Source organism: Monodon monoceros, unplaced genomic scaffold (assembly GCF_005190385.1).
Source record: "Monodon monoceros isolate NGI ecotype Baffin Bay Population unplaced genomic scaffold, NGI_Narwhal_1 Super_Scaffold_7, whole genome shotgun sequence".
Classification (NCBI taxonomy): domain Eukaryota; kingdom Metazoa; phylum Chordata; class Mammalia; order Artiodactyla; family Monodontidae; genus Monodon; species Monodon monoceros.
Window position 1 is genome coordinate 91,574,325 of NW_021703784.1, and position 19,261 is coordinate 91,593,585.

At 46.2% G+C, this 19,261-nt stretch overlaps 1 protein-coding gene across 1 annotated transcript in view; it reads left to right on the top strand.

Annotated features, from left to right (window-relative positions):
- ALKBH3 (alkB homolog 3, alpha-ketoglutaratedependent dioxygenase) overlaps positions 1-19,261 on the top strand; it is a 147,167-nt gene that overhangs the window by 56,409 nt on the left and 71,497 nt on the right. The window lies entirely within an intron of this gene.

Here is a 19,261-nt window from a genome sequence, read left to right on the forward strand (position 1 = left end):
TGCATCCCTGTCTACGCCCTGAATCCTCTGGGTTAGCAGTGTAAGAGGCTCCTCCGGCCCGTTGTGGTAATGGGGGTAATAAACCACATTCGGTTGAGGAGGGCAGGTCCTCACACTTGGGGGCCCCCTCCCAGCCCACCCCTCCAAGAACAGTCCAGACTTGAGCCACCAGGGCCAGGCTTTCCGCTGAGCAGTTTAGAGAGACGCGGAGAGGATGGATGCCCCCTGGTGGTAGGGGCCCGGCGCTCAGCTCAGCCCAGCCCTGCGGGACATCTGAGCTGCCTTTTACTCTTCACCCTGCACGTCTTGTCGCCCTGGGCTCTGTAGAAAACGAGGAGGCAGAGGAAGGAAAACAAAGAAACAAAAATAGAACACACAGGGTGTAAAAGAATGTCCTCCCCTCTGGCTCACACAGAAGGCGGCCGGGCTCAGGGCCTTGGGGACTGCAGCCTTTGGTGCCGTCCTCGCCCCTGGGAATACACGGGCCGTTTCAGTCCCCAGCAACAGCCAGTTCCACTGTGAGGGCACATGTCCAAGGCACTTAACTGTAAAGGCATCGGCGTGGTGAGGCAGCCGTGGGTCCATGTTTTGATTCCCATCTCTGCAGTGGCCGTGGCGAGGCTGGTTTGAGCCCCTTGGGGTGGGAGGAGGGTGGCCCAAGCTCACAGCTCCCTCCCTGAGCCCCCTCCCCATTCTCTTCCCTCATCCTGACCCCCCTCACCCCCATTTTATCTTACATCTTGGGCGGTAGCTCCTGTTTCTGCTCTTCAAGAGGCAGGTGCTGCAAGCCTTCCTGTGGGTTCACCCTTCCAGACTGACATCCTGGCTAGGCGTCCACCTCTGGGCACCACGGCCCTGCCAATACCCTTCGCCCTACTGGAGAGCCTCCTTCTCCAGTCCCCCATCTTCAGCCCATACCCCAGCTAAAGGCCTCCCTGAAGGGTCTCCTTGAGTCATCCTGGCCAAAGTCTGGGGAGGTTGTAGGGGACCACATTCGATCGCTCCAATTCCTGCTCAGCTGCTGGCAGGGCCCAGCGCCCAGTCGGTGCTTCCGAAAAGTTTGTTGGGTTAACATGGGTAAGGGGGCAGTGAGGAAGATTGATGCTCCTCTTGCCTACTTCCTGATTTGTTTTTAAATTAATGTTTCGTTACCCAAGAACTATTTGTTCATTATATTAAGAACAAGTCAGTCATACTCCTACCACCCCCGAGATAAATATGTCAACATTTTGGAGGTTATGCCTGTATTATGTGTGCATGTATATGTATATATATGTGTGTATATATGTGGATATATATATATATCCACATATATTTTTTTTTTTACAAAATGGGTTTATGCTCTAAATACTATTTAGGGTGCTTTTTTTTCTTACTTGGATTTCTATTTAACATCAGTATGTATCGATCTGTATCATGATTTTTATGAACTTCTCTTGAATAGATACTCCACATTTAATTCAGCTAATTTCCCACTCTTTGGTATAAAAGTGATGTCCCATTTGTTTCAGTTTCTTACTTTTGCCTATACTGGCAGTTCTAAGGATTGAATATGGAAAGAAGTTTGGAAGAGGTGGTGACACGGAGAGAGGCTGGGGGTAGAGATTGGGATGCTATCATGTCGGGGGCAGCAGGCTGGGTCGGGGTGCTATGGCCCCTGCGCTACACGGGGGCACTCTCTGGTTCCGAGCATCTCTGCTCTGCACAGAGGAAGAAGGAGGGGAGACAGGAGGGGCTGCTCTGAGGCCCCTGTGTAACTTCTGGGACTCAGCTCCTCCCTGTGGCTCGAAGGGAATCCAAGGCAGCATGGGCTCCAAGGAGGCGGCTGGGCTGGGCTGAGCTGGACCGGGAGGCCAGATGGTGGGAGAGGAGGAAGGAGAGGGAGACATGAGCTGAGGGAGCAAGAGAGCATGAGAACCAGAAAGATGGGAAGGAATGAGGCCCTCGGGGAAACGGGGAAGCTCAGAGACAGAGAGAGATGGCGAAATACAGAGTCGGGAGCCAGAAAATGTCAGGAGACTGAGAAGAGTAGGGGCCACCCTTAGAGAGAGAGAGAGGAAGAGAGAGAAAGGGGTCTGTAGAAAGTAGTGGGGAGGGAAGGCGAGAAAGTACTCTGGAGAATGCGCATTGGAGCAGAGAGAAAATCGGGGTGAGAGCGCCTCTCTGGGAGCTGTAGAGCCGGCATGTGCCAGGGGTGGGTGGAAGCCTGCCCAGCCGTCTGGCTTTACAGCCGTCTGGCTTTACAAGCTTGTCCAAGGAGACGCCTCCTTCCTTCCCTTCCCCACCTGGGCCTTAGCCCACAGTCCTAGCCTGGGTGATGAGTTTTCAAACAAGCTGGAGCTCAGAGGAGGTAGCAAGTTGCCATCCCAGCCCTGGCCGGCAGCCTCTTCTAAACATTCCTCTTTGGCCCTGGGGGAGATATTTATCAGGGTGTTTCTTGGACTCGTTTAAATGCCAGGTTGTCCTTTGCAGTCTGCTGTGTGCCACTCCTGGGTCTGCTTGGTGGGGGGCAGGGTGGTGGTGAGAGGGAGGTGCTGTCTGTGACCCCAGGGAATCGAGGTCAGCTGTGGACTTGGGAGTCCTCCGTCAGGGAGCACATTTGGGGTAGCTCTTAGGCCCACCGGGCTCTGCAAGATGGGGGGAGGATAAAGACCACCATTTCGTGAGCACCTCCTGTGGGTACTCTGATTTCATCCTGAGAACCTTACCCAGGCGTTTTACAGAGGAGAAAACTGAGGGTCAGCAGGGTTGTTTCTTGCGCAATGGCATACGGCTAGTCAGTAGTGAGCTGGGTTGCCACATGTATTTTCTTTTCTATTTGAAAGCCTACACTCTTTCTAGAATATGATCGCAGCTTCTTACTGTACCCCCTGTGGCGGCGATGAGAATGGGCCTTGCAGACCTCTGCTGACAGGGGTGTAACTGACTAGTACAGAGCAGCTCTGGCTTTGCAATCCATCCCCTTCTTTGGCAGAGGCTGTGCCCCCCACAGGCTGCTCCCCATCAACGACTGTGTACATGGCTGGGATTCTAAGGCAGAACAGTTCTTGGGAGACACGAGATTTCTTTGTTGGTGGACTTCGGCTCAAAGATTTCCCGATGGCAATGCAGAAGCTTTCTCAGATTGCAGCGCTGTCCACGGACACCTTTTCTCCCTCTCTCCTTCTCTGGGGTCGCTCCTGCTTTGCAGCCTGCTGGCTGGCTTCCCTCTGCTTCCCTCTGTATCTCACGTCACACAAGCATGCCTCCTCGTGAAAGCCTTGCACATTTAATCCCACCTTGGAGTCTGCTTCTCGGAGAACCTGGGCCTGCACATCCTTCCATCTCCTGGCAGCTTCGTGGCGCAGCCCTGCATCTCCCTCAGGCCCCCACTGGCACAGGGTGGGATGGCAGGCATCGTTTTAGAGAGAACTGCAGGGACATAGCCAAGTTTACCAAACAAATATGTGTTGGGAGGTCTGCTGGCCGTGTGGTTCTGGATGGGGAATAGCATGCTGCAGACTGTGTGTATATACGCCGTGAGAGGGTGAGGGACTCCCACGTGGACAGTCCTCTCAGCCACGTGACTCACACAATGGCCATCTGCCCATTCAGCTCCCAGGCCCGCAGTGGAGACTGATAATTGTTCACCAACATTGATTTCCCACTTCCTCCAGGGCACACAGCCAGCCTCTGTGTCGCAGACGCTCTTGGACTTAGGTCTATCGAGGTGCTAAGTTTTTGCCAATGGCATATATTGGGAAGACAAGCATGTTTCTCCCAGACCTTGGCCTTAATGTGTACCCTTCTCCTGCCCTGCCCACCATGCTCTCTGTCCCCTACCCACAAGTGACAACATGGATGTGCCTGCAACCCAGTGATCGAGCCGACAAGGCCAATGGCCTAGGGGATGGCAGAGAAACAAGACGAAAGGACCCCAGGCCCCTGGATGACCTTGTGGAACCAAACAGCCTGCCGATCTGGAATGATCACTTGGACAATTACACACAAGAGAAATGCACGTCTATCTTCTCTGAGCCACTAAATCATTATTGGGTCTCTTTGTTATACCAGCCTTCCCTTACCCTGAATAAAGAAATATTAGCGCTGGCAGTGGGGTACTGTCCTAGCAAAACTTCTGCAGTACTAGGCATTGACTTAGTGATTTTGCTGCAAGCGGGGAGCGTATAAACATTGCAGGTTGGAAAGTTAGAGCCCCTTGTTATACTATGGAAAAGCATTTGGTAAAACCATGTTTATGACATTTTGGAAGGCTGATCATGTATTAACCGAGAACATAGCTCTAGGAGAAGTGGTTGGAAAGAGACAGAATATTTGTGAGCATTGGCTACTCTCTGTGGCTTTTAGCAAATTATTACAAGACACGAATGATGGAAAGGAATAAGGAGTATCTAGAAACATGGGGCCTCACAGCGGTGAGAGCCGCCCCTCTTGGTAACCCACACAGAAGGAAATCATCTGTTGTGGCTCAGAGCCTTTCTCGAAGGCCACCCAGGAAGCCCGGCCCGGGATCCAGCCCTGGAGCAAGGTTAGACTAAGCGTCTCATCTGCCCACTCAGACTTATTGTGGGAGAATCCACATTCCCCTCTCCTCCCCTTCACCCGCCACCCCATGTAGCCCAAATTAAAGTGAGAGTGTTACGGACCACGGTTCTTGGCCTCCTTAATCAATAGAAATTGATCAGAGGCCAGACAAGAAATTCAGACAAAGCTTTATTGGGGCCCCTGCTGCAGCAGGGGGGAGGGAGAACAAGTAACAGGTTCCCTTGCTTGCTTGCTCACTGCGGGGTGCGGGGTGAGCTGATTCCTTATATGGGGTGAGGGCAGGGGTGTGGCCAGGGGGTCGGGCCAGAGGGTCTTACGCGTTTTGCCCACCCTTTGGGTGGTATTGTGTACAGGGGGCCATGCACAGTATCCTGCTTTTGCTCCTGGCTCCTCAGAAGTGGCAGTTAGGGGCTTCCCTGGTGGCACAGTGGTTAAGAACCTGCCTGCCAATGCAGGGAACACGGGTTCAAGCCCTGGTGCGGGAAGATCCCACATGTCACGGAGCAACTAAGCCCGTGCACCACAACTACTGAGCCTGCACTCTGGAGCCCAAGAGCCTGTGAGCCACAACTGCTGAGCCTGTGTGCCACAAATGCTGAAGCCCGCGCACCTAGAGCCCGTGCTCCACAGCAAGAGAAGCCACTGCAATGAGAAGCCCACGCACCACAATGAAGAGGAGCCCTCACTCGCCGCAAATAGAGAAAGCCCGTGCACAGCAACAAAGACCCAATGCAACTAAAAGTAAATAATAAATTAATTAATTTAAAAGAAAAAAAAAAAGAGAAGTGACAGGTTTTTTTGTTCATTTTTGTATCTTGTTGTCCATAATTTGCCCACTACCTTATAGTTTCTTTGTGTTTTGTTGCTGGAGGGGACATTTGTCCAGGTACAAGCACCGCAGCAAAGGGTCCCAGGTCCCAGCCTGTCTCAAGAGGGCTGGGCCAGAGCAGGAAACAATGAAATAAAACAGTCTTCAGAATTATGCTGAGAAATGGTCTTTGCTTATGACTCTTGGCCCTAGAATCAGCTAGAAGCGCCTTGACCAGAAGCTTTTTGAACGAACAGCCAAGGCAAGTCGCAATTGGCCAGTGATCAGGATTGTTTGAGCCCCAAAGAAACCTTCAAGGAAGCCAGACTATTTAACACCTGCTTCAGACGTAGCCACAGAGGATGATGAGGAAAAGAGAGTCTTCCAGCCCCAGGTTGGCCAGATTAGCTTCCTCTGCCAGAGCAAGTCCTCCCCGTTCACGCCAGCGAGATTTGCCTCCCTCTGTGCACCAGCGACTTCTGAACGTTTCCCTTCCTCGCTTCCTCCCTTTTCCCCATGCGAGTCTGTGCTGTGGTTTTCCTATCCCTGTCCACCACCGTATTTGGGTTGGGGAGGGGGATGCGGCCGGGGTGGGGGAGGGCAGATGAATTGTCTTGCAGTTTATGTCACTGAAGTGGGAGGAGCCGTGTGGGGCTCAGGGGGGGATTTCCTTTCCCCCAGGTATCCTGTACTTTGATCGGGAAGCATAACCAGGTGGAGTTTGGGATCCACGTCCTTGGAGAGGATGTGAGTGTGTTCTGTTGTGGGAAGGAGGGTCACAGGGATATCTGGTAGCCAGCTGAGCAGTGGGTACTGCCAGTAGCCCAATGAAATCCGTTTTCAGCATCTTCCCCGGCACAGGGCCAGGCTGCCGTCTGCCTCCTTTGCGGTGAGCAGGGCCGCGTGCTAAGTGCTCCGGAATGAGCAAGCGAGCGGTGCGTGTCGCCGTGTCACGCTGGGCCTGGGCCTTAAGACCGCGGGCGTGTGGCTCTTGTTCTTCCCCAAGGACCAATGTGGGCATTCCTGTGGCCTGCATTTGACCAAGCATGAGGGCGGTGCTGGGGACCTCAGGACATGCAGCTGCCTGTGGAGGTGGAATGTCGACTCAGGATGGGCCATTCGCTGAGAGAGAAATGAGCTCCCGTCTTCCTTAAACCTCTGCCTTCCTGCTGGGTCTCTTTGTATTGAGCCAACTAATACAGAGGCCTTTCCCTCAGTCCACAGCAGAGTGGGGCAGAGGGGCCCTCCAGGAAAATGTCCCATCCTCCGGACCGGAGTGTGGACATCAGACTCTCACCCCAGATGTACTCCAGCGGTGGGGTGGGGAAGATATAAGCGGCTCAGGACCTGGACTCGCGAGACACTCGCCCCAGCTCTGCTCCTTGTCCTGTGGCCTTGAGCAAGTCCCTTCCCCTCTTTCCCTGAGAGCCCTCCCAGCTTTAATTGCTGAAGCTTATAGAAGACCCCAAGCACCTTGGAGCACCTAGAGCCTTAGAATCCTGGCCCTGGGGGACGTGTGGGCAGGCAGTGTGCTCAGGGACCAGACCTGCAACGCCAGCCTGTACAGATGGGGAGACGGGGGCACAGAGGGACAAGGTAGAGTCTCCTCTGAGACGACAGCACCTCCACCCCACTCCTCTCTCCCAACCTTGGGGAGAGTCCCAGAAACTCTAGGCTGGGTTGTTCTGTGCTGAATAATTCATGCCAAACCCAAAATAACAGCCTGAGAGCCAACCTGCCGCAAGCTGGGACCCCAGCCAATGCGCCGTTGCCCCACGGCCCTGATCCTGCCCTCACCAGGAGCTGCTCTGAACCAGTTGGTTGGCCTTTAGGAAACCTCTGACCTTCCCTCTGATCTTGTGTGGAGGAGTCTGACAAAGCTACCCCTGCCCCCGTTGTCCTAGATGTGTAAGATATTCCAGGAAAGGCCAGACCCCGTGAGCCTATTACTCCCAGATCCATGCCTCATAAACCCCATTTTATTGGCTGTTATCTGTGTTCTGAGGTTTATTGGTTAGCTGTTCTTTGGTCTGCTGTAGAATGTAATCCCATAGAAAGCTTCTGGGTACGCTGAATCTGTTTTGGACCATCAATGAGTAGCCCAAGTGTGGGACTGAGCCCAGTGGGGGCCATGGTCCTTGGCCCTAAAGAAGCCTGATGGGGACACACACATGCACACACACACACACACACACACACACACACACACACGGATATATTCATAAAACAGTTCAGGATGGGGAGGAAGCTCTCAACTTGAGTTGGGGTGGAGGTGGGAGTTTAAATCCTGACTCTGGCCCTGAGTCACCTAGATTGTATTTGGCTTCAAAAGTGTAGCACAGAGTGGCCATGGCTCAGACCACAAAGGCAATAGTTACTGCTCAAAGAAAAGACAGCTGAAGGAGGGTTGAGTGGCTCAGTGATGCCATCAAAGATCCAGATTCAAAGAGAATCTTATGGAGAGGAAATACAACCAGACCCAGCTTAGTGAAAGCTGGGTCTGAGGATCAGAAAGCCACCAGGGGCTATGCCGCTCTCTCCATTTCCAGGAAAATAAATAAAGCCAGGTGTCAGGGACTGGGCACTAAAGATGAGTAAGGCTTAGGGGGATAAATAAAGGACCCAGATTCTGACCATGTTCTCTGCCATCTTTGACAATGTCTTTTCCCCTCATGGTTACAAGACGGCTGCCACAGTACCAGCATCACATCAGCCTCCCAGCATGAAGGATGGTGCTGGCAAACAAAGAGCCTTCACCTGGTAGCTCTCTTTTATCCTCTTACAGCATCATCTCAAAATCCAGAAATCTTCTCATCTAAATTATATCCAAGTTCAATGAGGCTCATCAGGTACAGTTCCTCAGGTACAGCTCCCTACCTATGGTTCTTCTTGATCTGAAGACCTGTAGACTATAGGGACAAATTATCTGTCCCTCACACATCCAACATACAGTGGTAGAATAAGCATAGGATAGCTTATATAGACCCTTCTTTTCAAAAAGCAGGAAAATAGAAGGTACACAGAAGGCACTGGTCCATAGCTATTCTGAAATATAGCTTCTCCTAACAGAGTCTTTAAGTTTTTACTAACAATGCCCTTAAGATCCTTCCAGCTTCTGTCTGCTACCTGGCCCCAAAGCTACTCCAAATTGTTTAGGTTTTTGTTCCAGTTACCAAAATCTGTATTACCATAGAACTAATTACCCCAAAACTTGGTGGTGTAAAACAACAATAATTATTTAATATCTCTCATGAGTTCTCTGGTCAGTGTTTGCAAGCACCTTGGCTGGGTGGCTCTGACTTGGAGTCACTTATGAGGCTGCAGTCTGACGTTAGCTGGGGCTGTAACCATATGAGGGCTTGACTAGGCTTGGAGGGTCCAAGGTGGCACACTCACACGGCTGGTAAACTGGCACTGTCATTGGCTGGAAGCCTCAGCTCCTGTCCACGCGGTCTTTTCTAGAGGGCAGCTTGAGTGTCCTCCTGACATGGTGGCTGGCTTTCCCCAGAGTGGGTGATCAGCCTGATTCAGTGGGAGAAGATTACGCAAGGGTGTGAATCCCAGCAAAAAAGGATTACCAGGAACCATCTGGGAGCCTGGCTACCACACAATACCTCTGTTAAGAATGGAATAGCATGCAATAGCAAAAAATAAAGAAGTGATGTGCTGATATGGAAAAGTCCTTAAGATCCATTTTAATGTAAAAGAAGCACGGTGAAGAACAGTGCATCTGTTAGGGAAAAGTTTGTATATGCATAGAGTATCTTTGGAAGGATGCTTTATGGGGTTGGATAAAATGCTGCTCAGTCAGCCTTCTTGCAAAGATAGGGAAGTGGAGGCACCAGTTGGCTAATGGACTGTCTGAGCAAACAGTCTTCAGGTAATTGAAAACCAGCCCAGACTTGGCTCAGTAGCGTGGGTAAAATGATCCCACATCCTTGATGAGGCCAGGGGACAAAAACTCAGTTGCAGGTACTACAGGGGAGCCCTGGTTTCTCTCAGCTGGATCTGCTGTATGTTTCTCCTCACCTGGGAAGAGAGAACCAAAGACTTGGAGGCAGGGGTGTAGGGTCTTTCTGTGTATTTCATATTATGCAGATGATATGCAAATTACATACATGCCTCCACTCCTCTTCTTAGCGGAACCGAAAGCTTTGGAAGACTCTCAGCCAAGATGGAGCAACAGCACTGAATTTACCTTCCTTCCTGGAATAGCCCCAAAAAGTCAGACAATACGGATATGAAACAACAATTTTCAAGTCACGGGGGATCAGGCAGTGAAGGACACTGCTTCTTGAGATAGGAAATAAATCATGTGAGCCTTGCATTGCTCTGGATTTCTGTCTTGAGAGACTTTCAAGACTGTGGCTCAGGAAGGGGGGTTCAGATGGAGCCTGGCACACTCCCTGAATTGAGAAGAGGAAGCTGAGAGCCTGGGCAGACCACGGCGTCTAGAGTTGGCAGGGCAGTGTGCCCGAGAGGAGAGAGCTGCAGAAAGAACGAATTCCAGACATCTGCAGAGGGTCTACCTCCAGGATTCAACAGATCAGTGAATGCGTGCGAGGCTGCGGAAAGAAACAACCAGAAAGGATTAGAGGAAACCCTACCTGGTGCTCACACAGGACTGAGAATAACACCTGTTCCCATCAGCCAGACTGGAAAACCTTATAATTCACCGGGCATTGGGAAGAGTACTCAGAAGGGGCTTGCCTCAGTGGCGGGGGTAATCCACCCTAGACTCAACATGGCTCTGGTCCTGTGTAACAAATCCTAGAAGAAACACCCAAAAGGATACTTTAAAGCAAACATCCAGTGATCTCTATTTTATTGAATGCTTTTATAAAGAATGGAGGTGAATGTTAAATGTCTTTTTGGCATCTATGGAGATGACCATGATTTTTTTTCCTCCCTAGATCAATTACTAAAATAAATTATACTAATAGATTCGCTAAACCGTACTTGAAGTCCAGGAGAATATTCCTATGTCAACATGGTGTACTGCTCTTTTAATATGCAGCTAGATTCTGTTAGATATTTTATTTAGGTATTTTGAGTTGTTTTTCGCAAATGATATTGGGCTGTGAATTTTTCTTTTTTTGGTGCTACCTGAAAATGATAACCCTCGACATTTTTCTCTATTTCCTTGATAGAAATGATCTGTTTAAATGTTTTTATTTCTTTTGGATCAGTTTTGACACATTATTTTTACTGAGGAAATTATCCATTTCATCCATATTTTCAAGTTCATTCGCATAACGTGAACCAATTAATCTCACGTGAGCCTCCTAATCCCTTCCGTTTCTGTGGAATTCCCCCTATCATTTCAGATTGTGTATAGTTTTCATTCCTCTGCCTTTTGCTATTGGATTTTTTTCAAAGAACCAGCTTTTGAGTTTATATATTAGTTACATACTATTTTCTATTTTATAACTTTTATTAATGTCTGCTTTTATCTCTTATAGTTCTTCCTTTCCTTAGTTTTCAGTTTATTGTCTAACTTTCTGAATTGGAAGCTAACTTTACTTCTTACCACTCTTTTCAAAAATAATTGATATAGATATTTAAGGCTATGAACTTTCCTCCAACTACTTCTGTAACTATATTTCATTTTCACTCTTTTATGGTAATGCTGCAGTTTTAGATTGCATTTCCTTTTGACCTGAGTTGTTTAAATACCAGTTTAAAATTTTTCCAAGCAGAAGAATATGTATTTTTTCAGATTTAGTTATTATAATTTCTTTTTCTTTAGTTTCAGTGTGGCCAGATAATGTTTTCCATACTATTTCTCTTTTTGGGAAGTTGTTGAGATTTTCTCTGTGACCTTATGAAAGCTCCATGGTCACATGAAAACACAGTGTGTTTACAATTTTCATATGTCAGATTTTCCCAATAAATTATAATGTTAGTATGTTCTGTGTCTGTGATACAGACTAATAGGTATTCACTGTAACCTGTTTTCCTATTCTACCTGGGGACAACCTGGGGACAGGATTAGACCTCATTTACCAGACCTTCTTATAGATAGGTATGCCCATGAGACTAAGTTCTGTCCAGCAGAATGTAGGTAGACACTTGTGTGCCATTTCTACACCTAGGTCTGATGACTGTATGTATGCTTCTCCCACATTTTCTACCTTCTGCTTGCCAGCTGAAACCTATATACGGTGGTGGCGCAGCTTCTGCCATGCTGATACAGACACAGCCCTAGAGATGGTGGACTAGACATTTGGAAGGAACCTCAGCCTGGCATGCTTACCTCCTTCTACTACATGAGAAAGAAATTTAGTTCTTTAAGTCACCATTTCTTTTCTCTCTCTCTCTCTCTCTCTCTCTCTCTCTCTCTCTCTCTCTCTCTCACACACACACACACACACACACACAAACACACACACACACAGAGTCAACAACCCTTACCCTAACAAATATCAAAATTGGCACCAAGAGTAGGGCCCTGCCATAACTGAAACCTAGTGGGCAGGCAGCAGGTGGCAGGAACACAGATATAGTTTTGTATGCTGGAAATCTGGGGACTCTTGGCCAAATAATAGGTGAAATTGTTTCCTGCGATGGTCTGAAAGGCAGATTTTGTACTTTCCAAGGCTGTAACTCAAGGAGAGGTCGGGAAGAGCTAGATGGTTAGTGAATATTGGCTGCTCCTTGTTACTTTTACCAAGATATTCAAAGAAAAGAGATGACATCCACACATATTGGACCGATTTCAAGCAAAGATGAAAGGGAATAATGTCTTAAAATGTCGGGGCCTCACAGGGTTGAAAAAGCCGGTCTGCTTCTGTCACCTAAGCAATAGGAGATCTGACAGTTATGGCTCAGAGCCTTTCTCAAAGATTATCTGTTAAGCAAAACATTCATTCAAGGCATCCAGCCCCAAGGCAAGGATCAGACTAAGGGCGTTGCTTCTCAGCAGGCCTCTTATTTCAGTAGAACTCCGAATAGCTGCCTTTAATGTGAGGGAAGAGGTGTGGCTAGAGCTAAGAAGCAAAGGAATGAAGTAGACTTGAGAATCACCTGAGCATCAAGTGTGGTTACTGGCTTATGATATGACTGGAAGCAGATAGACTTTGATCTCTAATACATCTTCCAGGGCATTGTTTTTCCCAAAGAAACCATAAAAACCCATAGTTGTTTAGGCCCTAAAACAGCCCCCAAGGAAGATGTATTTTCTGACACCAACTTCAGAAGAGGGCAGAAGAGAAGGAAGAATGTTCCAGAGGGCAAAACCAGAGCAGACAGAACATCCACTGCCAGGGCAGGGGGTCCTGACAATTCCTGCCCTGGGATTACTGTGTATTTGTCCATGCTCTGTCTTCTGAATGGGGGTGTTTATTGCGGTCTCACTTTCTCTGTTTCATTACTTTCTCTTGGTCAGATAGGTGGAAAAAGAATTGTCTTTTAGCTTACAGGCCTTCAGACTACAAGGAACCACATCTGAACCTGGTGGAGAGGTCTGTGTATCACTGAGAGATCACCAGTACGGTAACTGGATGGACTTTTTGGTGTGTCCCCCATGGAAGAGGACTGAGTGTGTCCTACTCATGGGGGAGTGAGCACCCTGGGGAATGGGCTTTGGCACAGATTGGTAGTGATCCCCTGAGGTCTATTCTATCCATATTCCTAGGCGTGAAGCTGGGCCATTACCAGCTCACCTCACTCTTTGGATTTAGGTTTATGCAGTGACAAGTTTCCTCCAACAAAATGTGAGTGCAAGTAGTATTTGCCACTTACAGACCCAGGCCTGAGATTATGGGCTCCACAATCTCTCCTCGCTTCTGCCAGGAGCAACGTGAATATGGTGGTAACTTGGATTCCACCAAGCAGATGTTGCTGCAGTCTTAGGGGATGGTGGAGCCACAACTGGGAAGGGATTTGGGTCCCTGAACTATTGAGTGAGCAGAGCTGTCTACCATCCTGGACTGTTGCAGGAGAGAAAAATAAAGTTGTTTCTTCTGTAGATCTCTTGTGTTCAGCAGAGCTGCCTTATGTGATACACTATCCTTGCTTTTCTGCCCCTGAGACCCGCCATGAGAGATGAATTCCAGTCTCCTACTTCTCATGTGCTCTGATTTTCCTTGCGCTGCAGTAATTAGTCCTGGTGAATGTAGCTGCTGGGTTATCTGCTGCACAGACATTCATAATAGTTATATCTGCATTTGAGTGGTGCCCTGATACATAACACAATTCCTTTCCATTTTGTTTAGTGCTTTGGCCTGAATTGCACTTTGTTTGATAATGAAATAATGACTTCTGCTAACCATCATTATTATTATTTATTTGACTAGAATGCCTCTGTTTGTCTTTTAGTTTCAACCTCTTTGTATTAGGTATGTCTCTTGCATACAGTGAAGAGTTGGTTTTTATTTTACTTTGAGATTTAATCTAAACATATATATATATATTTTTTAAAAATTAGTTAAATACAGACCTATAACAAGTAAAGAGATTGAATCAGTAAATCAAAAACCCCCCAACGAAGAAAATGTTTAGGCCAGGATCTGGCTTCACTGGTGAATTCTACCAAACATTTAAAGAGGAATTAACATCAATATTTCTCAAGGTCTTCAAAAATTAGAATAGGAGGGAACACTACTTAACTTATTCAGTGAGGTCAGTATTATCCTGATACGAAAGCCAGACAAAGACACCACAAGAAAAACTACAGACCAGTATCTCTTATGAATATAGATACAAAAATCCTCAACAAAATGCTAGCAAACTCAATCCAGTTTAGCCTATTAAAAGGATTTACACCATGACCAAATGAGATTTATCCCAGGAATGCAAAGGTGGTTCAACAAATCCAACATCTTTTCATGATAGAAACACTCAGCAACTAGGAATAAAAGGGAACTTCCTCAACGTGGGAAAGGACATTTATGAAAAGCCCACAGCTCACATCATACCAGATGGTGAAAGACCGGAAGCTTTCCCTGAGATCAGGAACAAGATAAGGATGCCCGCTTCTGTCCTGCTAGTCAACATTGCACTGGGAGTTCTAGCCAGAGCAATTAAAAATCTTATTTAGGAAGGCTTCTTCTTCCTTTTTTCTAGTGTTTACCTTCATAATTATAGCATTATATAGAACAGTTAGTTCCCTACTTGATTAGACAGTATCTGTTAGTGTCCCAGAATAAGCAATAAAAAATCAGTACATTTCCCCACCTCCCCATCTCTTCCCTCAACACAATGCAAAATGATCTCTATACATGTTTATCTTTCTATTCTTAAGTATGCTATATTAAATATATTAAACATATTTCTATTAATTTAATTTCTCTACTTGTGATGATCTTCCTTATCTCCTAGCTCTTACAGACAGGGCCATCAGAGGACATACTCTATTCTCATCTTCTTTCACTCCCCCCACCCCATTTTTTACTAGATATGTCATTTCTACATTGTCATAGCATATACAAATTTACACTCAGATGTCCACATTTCTTTTTGCCTCCACTCTACATTTAAGTGCATTCAGTGCTTTCTCCTGGTCCTCCTTTTGCTGTGGCTTCCCTAGTCACCACTTGGTGGTCTGCAATTTGTCCTCTGGTAGTTTTCTCAAGAAGAGTTCATGGGAACAGTACTCCCTGAGTTCTTGCATGTCTAAAAAATGTTTGGAGCTTTTATACTTGAGGAACATCTTGACAGCATATAAAATCCTTGGCTTACACGTTTTTCCTTAAATATTCCATGAGTATTGTGCCACTGTTTTGGCACTGAAAATTGCTGGGGCTAGCCTGATTTTATCCTTTAATGAGTGATGTGATTTGTTTTGTGGGGCCTGTCTGCTCAAAGGATATTTTTGTTATCTTTAAAGCCCAGTAATTTTATTAAGGGAGTCTTGGAGTTTTCTGTTCTAGGTCAACTTTCTCTGGCACACATAGTACCTTTTACATAAATTGAAATCTTTTATTTCAAGAAAGTTTCCATTAATTCTATTTTTTAAGTATTTTTTGTGTTTCATTGTTTTGTTTTTCTTGTCCAGAGACTCCAATTATGTGTATGTTGGCTCTCTTTTTGTCTTTTTTTCTATATTTATCATTTTCTCTCTAATTAAAAAAAAACACTTTGTACCTTTTGCCTCCTTCTATTCACTTTCCTTATTTATACCCTCCTTCTTATTTATACCTCCTTCTGATTGCTTCCTCATTTCTGAAATTTCTGAATTTCTGAGATTCTGCCCTCAGTTCTTCCAGCTCTCGTTTCACCTCCTCCCATTGCCTTGCCATCTCTTCACTGAGTTGTTAGATGTCTGCTTTGTGTTCTTCCTTCACAGAGGCAATTATTTATTTAAGATTTGTTAATTCATGAAACAACGTTTGGTCATATTTTTCATCTATTCCATGGTAACTTCTTTTTTTTTCTAGCCAGTGTTCTTTATTGGTAGGTTTAATGACCTTTCCCATCCTTTTGTGAAGTATCTTTGTATTGCTTCTGTGCTAACTCAATGTTAAAAATTACATCTCTTGGAATGAGTTGGATTCCTATGCCCCAGCTATTGTAGAAGTTTCTTTCAGGCAGTGTAATTTTGCTGGCTTTTCCTGAGATTTGCTGTCGCTGGGCTCCTGTGCTATTTTCTCTGTGCATTAGTTGCCTAACTCCACCTTCCACCACCCACAATGAGGCTTCTCTATCTCTACTCTGTGCTTCTCAGCTCTGTATGTAGCTTGTGTTGAATACAAGGGATCTAAGTTTATTATTTTAGACCAGTGGTTCTCAACCAGGGACAATTTTACCCCTCAGGGGGTATTTAGCAATGTCTGGAGACATTTTTGGTTGCCAAAATTTGGAGCGGGCATCGATGCTACTGGCATCCAGTAGGTAGAACCCAGAGATGCTGCTAAACATCTTACAATGCATCAGCCTGTACAACAAAGGATTATGTACCCAAAGTGGCAATAGTGCTGAAGTTGAGAAACTTTTCTTTAAAATGAACCCTCAACTAAAGGTGAAGTCTTTTTTGCTGGAGTTGTTTGACATTGGCCACTCCTGGGCTGGCTTGCTATTCTGCTCTCCCACAGCCTCCACCAAGCAATTTCTGTTTCACTTCATCTTCATAGCTTTTGTGTGAGATCTTTGCTTTTGCTAGTCTCTATGTATTTTTGAGGGATTGGTTAATATAATAGAGTCTGCATTATTTTTTCTGTTTACCTTTTTTGCTTTTGAACATCTAGGAAAAGAAGAGGGGATTTGCTTCTTCCTGCTTCTCCATTCACACCAAAATCTCTGGGTGGATACTTTAAAGCTTCAGCTTGTGATGTTTCAGTTTAATGTGAATTCAGGCTTCAAAACCACTGAGAGCCCATGTGGGATTATGAAATCTCAGGGAAAATGCTTTTCCCCTCAACTCAGTGCTAAGATTTCTTTCTAGGTTTTAGTGGGGATGGCGAGTGGTGGCTTCTGCCTTTAGTTTCTCCCTAACCTAGAGGAGAGGCCACTGGAGATCCAGCTTTGTGCAGGGCTGGGTCTTCTGTTAGTGTCCCACCTTGGGTGGGTTCTGGGAGTTCACTCTTCTGTTTCTCATCTCTATCAATCAGCCCATGAGAACCAAAGCCAAGGTTCATATGACTTGGCAAATGCTCTCAAGGTGAAAGGCAGCCTCCTTCCCTGCCCAGCTCTCTGGGTTCCTGATTTCACCTATTTTTCTGGCTTCCAAGTGTTCCATACTTTCTTGTGAGATCACTGATTAATTTTTTAAAAATTCTTATTTTAACCAGCTTTTAAAATTGCTTTCAGCATAATAGTCGGTTAACAGATCTATCCCACTATAGTGCCCCAAACAGAATTTCTCTCCTTACCTCTCTAAACCTCTATTTCTTCATCTCTATGGGATGAGGGAATAGTAACAGAGGTTATCTCTAAACTTTCTGTGAGGATTAGTCAGGTTAGTATATGTAAACCACCCAGAACAGTGATTGGCAGATAGGAGGTGCCTGGCCAATATTAGTTTTTCCCCTTCCCTACTTCCCAGTCCCTTCCAGTCCCTCATTCCCCTCTCCCTGTGGTGGGAGAGAGCCCAGGGGCGGTGAATCTCCTGTCCCCGGCAAGCCCTGCTGGCCCACAGATCCCGCCAGGACCCCACCTCCTGCCCACGCCTCGGCTTCCCGGCACCAGTCCTCAGGGACCAGCTCCTCAGCCTTACAGAGCTTTCACTGTTTCCTCTTGTTGCTTCCTCCTGCCCTGGAGAAGGTCCAGAAATAATATTTCTCGCTGTCGGCACCCTTTCCTGCCAGCCGGAAACAACTCTGTCTGCACAGAGGCACAACTCCCTGGGTCGGTTTGGCAGTTCGAAGATCTGGCCTTGGATCTCTCTCTCTCCTCTCCCTCCGCACACCCCCCCCACCCTGAAACAAGCATGGGGGGAGTTTTTCTTGATTTTTTTGATAACTTTTAATTTTAAAATAATTTCAGGTTTAGGAAAAAGAGGTGCAAAAATAGTACAAAGAACTTCTATATATCCTTAACCCTGATTCCCCAAATATTCACATTTTACATTATTTGCTTTATCATTTTATCTACTGATTTATCTATATAACCATATATATATATTTTACACACATACATCAGTATTATTATTATTATTTTCTGGACCATCTGAGAGATAGTTGCATATATGAAGCTCCTTTACCCCTTAGTACCCCTTCATGTGTATTCCTAAAAACAAGGACATTGTCTTTCATTTCCACAGTGCAGTTATTGAAATCAGGAAGTTAATATAACTATAATACTATGATGTAACCCATAGACATTCATATTTTTCCAGTTGTCCCAGTAATGTCCTTCATGGCCAAAAAAATTTTTTTTCTAGTTCAAGAGCCTATCCAGGATCGCATGTTGCAATTAGCTGTCAGGTTTCTTATCTGGAACCTTTATCTCTTGTGATCTTAACATCTTTGAGGAGTACCAAGCAGTTATTTTGTAGAATGTCCCTAAATTTGAGTTTCTCTGCTGTTTCTTCATGATTAAATTCACGTCATGAATATTTAGGAGAGATACTACAGAAGCAATGTTGCTTCCTTCTCAGTGCATCATATCAGGAGGTACATGATGTGAGTTTGTCCCATCACTGGTGATGTTAACTTTAATCACTTGGTTAAGGTGCTGTCTATCAGGGTTTTTTTGTTATAAAGACATGATTTTCCTCACTGTTATTAACAAGTATTTTGAGAGTATGTAAAATTCCATTCCTTGTCAAACTCTCACCCAGTGGTTTTAGCATCCATTGATAATTCCTGCCTGAGTCAGTTATTGCTATGATATTTGCCAACTCGTTTTTTTCTAAAGCTCCATCATTTCTTCTACATTCATTAGTTGGCATTCTTTTTTTGTTTTTTGGCTGCATTGGGTCTTCATTGCTCCGCGTGGACTTTCTCTAGTTGCAGTGAGCGGGGGCTACTCTTTGTTGTGACGCACAGGCTTCTCACTGCAGTGGCTTCTCTCATTGCAGAGCATGGGTTCTAGGTGCTCAGGCTTCAGTAGTTGCGGTGTGTGGGCTCAGTAGTCGTGGCACACGGGCTTAGCTGCTCCATGGAATGTAGGATCTTCCAGGACCTGGGATCGAACCTGTGCCCACTGCACCATCAGGGAAGTCCTAGTTGGCATTCTAACATAGCAGATAATTCCACCACCACCCCCATTTATTTATTTATACCAGTATGGACTCATAAGTTCCTGTTCTATTCAACCCCTTATAACTGTTGCTATCATTATTTATACGGAGGTTCAAATTGTCCCAGACTTAGTCAATGGGAGCCCAGTAGTATCTTAACTGTCTTCCTGTGTCTAGGAGCAGGGCCTGTGTTTGTTTTGCTCGCTGCCAATCCTAGCTCCTAGCACAGTACCTAACATATTTTTGAATGAGTGCTTGAGCCCTTATCTAAAGCGTAATTAGCAGTA